Source organism: Chrysochloris asiatica, unplaced genomic scaffold, assembly GCF_000296735.1.
Source record: "Chrysochloris asiatica unplaced genomic scaffold, ChrAsi1.0 scaffold00044, whole genome shotgun sequence".
Taxonomy (NCBI): Eukaryota; Metazoa; Chordata; class Mammalia; order Afrosoricida; family Chrysochloridae; genus Chrysochloris; species Chrysochloris asiatica.
Window position 1 is genome coordinate 1,580,648 of NW_006408562.1, and position 5,064 is coordinate 1,585,711.

Sequence of the window (5,064 nt, forward strand, 5' to 3'; positions counted from 1 at the left end):
TCCACGGCACATAACAACAACAATGCCAAAGATATTGATATTTATGTGTTCCATTTCTTTTTCTACAGTTTCTAATTTTCTTAGATTCATACTTTATACATTCTATTTTCTGATTATTAATTGATGTTTACAGCTGTTTTTCTTTATTTTGAGTTGATTATACTTTAAGATACATAATAAGAGAAGACATTTTAATCTGAATTTCACAGTGCTTTTTACAAGCCCATATTTTATTTTCTATACTTCTCTTTTCCTATAGCTTCTTAACCTTATAAAAAATAAAAATGGAATAAAAGCCATAAATATTTTTTTTTTCATAAATTTGTGGCAACAAAATTAATGCAATATGGAATTGAATAATTCCTTTTAAGATTCTAAAGAACACTTAAAAACCATATATTTGACATTTACAGTATTAATGTTTTAAAACTCATCTTTCACATTCATCACAGAAGTGTTTATTATTCTATTGATTGTTAGAAATTGATGTCAGTGTTCTGTTCTATTGCACAACCCTGTATGCATACATTTGCAGTTAAGTTTTCCATAGTATGAGTCAAGATCTTTGGTCAGTGCCTTAAAAGCATTGTGTCTCATTTTCCTTCTTCTCTTTCTTATTGAGAAATAAATATTGGAATCAGTTATACTGGAAGTAACTGAAGCTTAGAGAATTAAGTAATTTGCCTGAAAAAACAAATCTGTAAGTCTAAGGATTTTGATTCCACCACAATAATTGGACCACACAGTTTAATTTATCATATATCCATGCACTATAGCTCATTAATTTGGTAAGTTTTTTTTATTATGATTAAAATCTCACTTTAGGAACTGTTGATCAGACAAGAAAATGTGATGTTTACTGAGATTAATAATATGAAATGTAACCCAGGCTTTATCCTTTATGGAGAACTGCAAGTTCACTACCATTTTCTTAATAAATAGTGATAAATTTGTTTTAGAAAATTTTAGTTTGATTTTTGAGTATCATTTATAAACATCTCTTCTTTGAATAAGATTATTTTATTGTTGGTTATATGATAGACACAGCAAGAAGGGTAATTTACCTTCAAGTAATAAAAACTATCACTAGCTATCTGTAGCAAAATCAAAGTTATAGTATAAGAAGCTCACAGAGTCCCAGTATAATTGAAAATCATAAAGGTCAGAAATAAATGCAAATTCAGGGGTTTCCTTCAGTGTGCTGAATTGAGTCAACCCACTTCTTGTCTCAGTCTAGAAATCACTCTGTCTGAGGTTAATGATTTCTTTGGAGAGAAAGTCCAGTTGGCACAGTTAGGACCAGATGCATACATTTTGGTTTAGATGGGGAATGTTAACTTGATTAATATTCCTATCAACACTGAATAATATGGAGAAGAAAGAAAAAGAAAGTGAATCATGATTAGAAAGAGATGCATTAGACTAGGTAATAAGGAAGTTGTTAAATACTTACCACACATTCTGTTGTATCTCTTTCTTTGTCCTTCTTCTATCTCTGTCTATATCCATATTTATATATTATAAAGAACCACAGAAAGAGAGAATCACAGAAAAATGTTATCTATATTGTTTTCTGATTCACTGATTGCAGTTTTTTCTAATTGTAGAAATCTACATAGGAAACGCTGGAAAGAAATTTTCAAAGTCTCTTTTCACATCCATTTTGATGTTTTCCTTCTTTCTTATCTACATAATACCCTTTTGCTTTCTTCTGTATGATGTTGTTGATGTCATTTCCATAAGCCTTGTGGTTTTTGGTCATTAGTGTCAAACGAACAAATTAGTGTCAAATGAACCAAATTTGTTCTTGAGATAATCTCTAAGTTTATGCGTAGTGGTTACGAATCGGGTTGCGAACCGGAAGGTCAGCAGTTCGAAACTACCAGCTGCTCCGCGGGAGAAAGATGAGGCGATCTGCTCCTGTAAAGATTTATAGCCTCGGAAACCCTATTCAGGGTCGCTATGGGTCGAAACTGACTCTATGGCACTTAGCAACAACAACAACAACAACATGTGGGGTATATTCAGGTTTAAATTTTTGCTTTTATGGATTTGCTTGAATTTTCTTTAGCTTCAGCCTAAACTTGTATAGGATCAGTTAATGATCTGTTCCACAATCTGCCCTTGGCTTTGTTTGTGTTAGCTGATAATATGGAGCTTTTCTACCATTCCTTCCCACAGATGTAGTCAATTTGATTTCTGTGTATTCCTTCTGGTGAGGTCCATGTGCATAGTTGCATTTTATGTTATTTAAAACAAGTATGTTCCATAAAGAAGTTATTGTCTTGAAAAACTGTATCATGGGATCTCCAGCACCATTTCTGTCACCAATGCCATATTTTCCAAGTACTGATCCTTCCTCTTTATTTCCAACCTTTGCAACCTTTATTTCTAACCAACCACCAATAATTATCAATACATCTTGATAGCTTGTTTGATCAATTGCAGAGCAAAGAAGTTGGCCAAATTCTTCAATTTCATTATCTTTGGCTTTAGTAATTTTTATGTAAATGTGAATGATGTTGGTCATAGGTATATGGATATTATTGAATCACACATGACATTATACTTCAAGATACATCTTCAAATGTTTTTTGATGATGAATTCCTCTTAAATTTGTCATTCCTGTCATAGTAAACAATATGATTGTTGGATTCAAAATAACCAATACCAAAAGTCCATTTTAGCTCACTAATGCCTAGGATATCGATCTTTATGCATTCCATTTCATTCTTGACAACCTCCAACTTTCTTAGTTTCATACTTTGTACATTTTGTGTTCTGATTGTTAATTGGTATTTGCAGCTTTTTCTCCTCATTTTCAGTTTTGCCACATCAGAAAATGAAGTCCTGAAAACTTTGCTACTTTGCCATCATCAATTCTATTTGAAGAGGCAGCTCTTCTCCAGTCATATTTTGAGCACCTTGTAACTTGAGGGACCCATCTTCTGGCACTATATCTGACATTATTCTGTTGATGTTCATAATGTTTTAAAATTCAGTTTTCTGGTACTATCTGGCAGTATTCCACAGCTACCCATCAGTGGCTAAGCACTCAGAAGTCCTCTGACTCTCAGGAACTACAGCTGCAACCTGTCAACCATGGGTTGTATCCTGCTTGCATTAAACTACAGGTGGCATAGCTTCCAGCATCACAGCAACTTGCAAGCTACCACAATACAACAAACTGACAGATGAGTGGTAGGAGAAATAAGGAAGTAAAAGACTTGAGCTGAAATTTTCAAAGGGTAGCTAAAGAACCCCAAATCAAGTATTATAATTAAATGTGGAATGAACCAGAGTTAGAAAACAAAAAAGGAAGAGCAAAGTCTAAATTTAACATGCTGAAAGAGCTGAAGAAAAAAATTCAAGCTTCAACTTGCAATATTGAAGTATTCTATAGAGTCCCAGTGTGGCTCTGTGGGTTACTGCACCAGACTGCAAAGTCGGTGGTTCAAACTCACCAGCTGCTCCTCAGAAACCCTATACAGGGTCGCTATGGGTTGGAATCAACTTGACAGCATTTAACAACAACAACATGAAGAAAATATTAAATGATGCAGAAAGTATCAAAAGTAGATGGGAGGACTACACAGAGACACTGTACCAGAATGTAGTGGATAATGCTCAACCAATTCAAGAAATAACATATGATCAGAGCCAGTGGTACTGAAGGAAGAAGTCCAACTTGACCTGAATTTATTGAAAAAGAACAAGGCCCTCAGAAATAATAATTGAAATCTTTCAACAATCTGATGCAGTCCTGAAGATGCTCACTCATCTATGCCAAAATACTTGGAAAACTGGTAAATAGACAACTGATTGGAAGAGATCCATATTTGTGCCCATTCCAAAGAAAGGTGACCCAGCAGAAAGCAGACACCATTGGAGAAGATCATTGATCTCACATGCCAAGTAAAATTTTTCGAATATGATTTAAAAGTGGCTGAAACAGGCACAAACCGGTAGGTCGGGGAGAAGAGGCTTGTGGCTGACCAGTGTGGCAGCAGCTGCACCAAATTTCTAAGCAGTGATGGACCTCGAGGCGGCTGCGGATCCGGGCATCAACTCCCAACACCTGGAAGTCCGTGACTAGGTGGCTGAGAAACAAATTACTTGCCGTTTGCAGAAGAGCTAATCCGTGCTACAACATTGGTTGTAAGTTTTGTGGATCTGGAACAGTTTAACCAGCAACTTTCCACTACCATTCAAGAGGAGTGCTATAGAATTCACCCTTACCTATGTCGTGCTTTGGAAACCTTCATCAAAGACCTGAAAGAGATCCCTCTTGCCAAGGATTTTTATGTTTCATTCCAAGACCTGCCTATCAGACACAAAATTCGAAAACTCATTTCATCCAGAATTGGTTTGCTCACTCGTATCAGTGGGCAGATTGTGCGAACTCATCCAGTTCACCCAGAATTAGTCAGTGGAACTTTCTTGTGCTTAAACTGCCAAACTGTGATCAAAGATGTAGAACAACATTTTAAATACACACCACCGAACATCTGTCAAAATCCGGTATGTGCCAACAGAAGGAGATTCTTGCTGGATACAAACAAATCAAGATTTGTTGATTTTCAAAAGGTTCTCATCCAAGAGACTCAAGCTGAGCTTCCTCGAGGGAGTATCCCCCGCATTTTGGAAGTGATCCTGAGGGCTGAAGCTGTGGAATCAGCTCAAGCTGGAGATAAGTTTGGGGACACTGATTGTTGTGACTGATGTCTCCAAGCTCAGCACACCAGGTGCACGTGCAGAAACGAATTCCAGTGTCAGTGGTTGATGGATATGAAACGGAAGGTGTATGAGGACTCCCGGCCCTTGGTGTCAGAGACCTTTCTTACAGGCTGGCCTTTCTTGCCTGCAGTGTGCAACCAACCAACCCAAGGTTTGAAGAGAAAGAGCTGTGGGATGAGGAAGAGACAGCTGAGAGCATTAAGAACCAAATAGTTGTGAAGGAGTGGGAGAAAGTGTTTGAAAGAGCCAAGATAAGAATCTGTACCACAATCTTTGTAGCAGCCTTTTCCCTACTATACATGGCAATGATGAAGTAAAACGGGGTG

At 36.6% G+C, this 5,064-nt stretch overlaps 1 pseudogene; it reads left to right on the forward strand.

Moving 5' to 3' along the window:
- The first annotated feature begins 4,034 nt into the window (after positions 1–4,034).
- The window catches only part of LOC102833636, a 3,185-nt pseudogene continuing 2,155 nt past the window's right edge, over positions 4,035–5,064 (forward strand).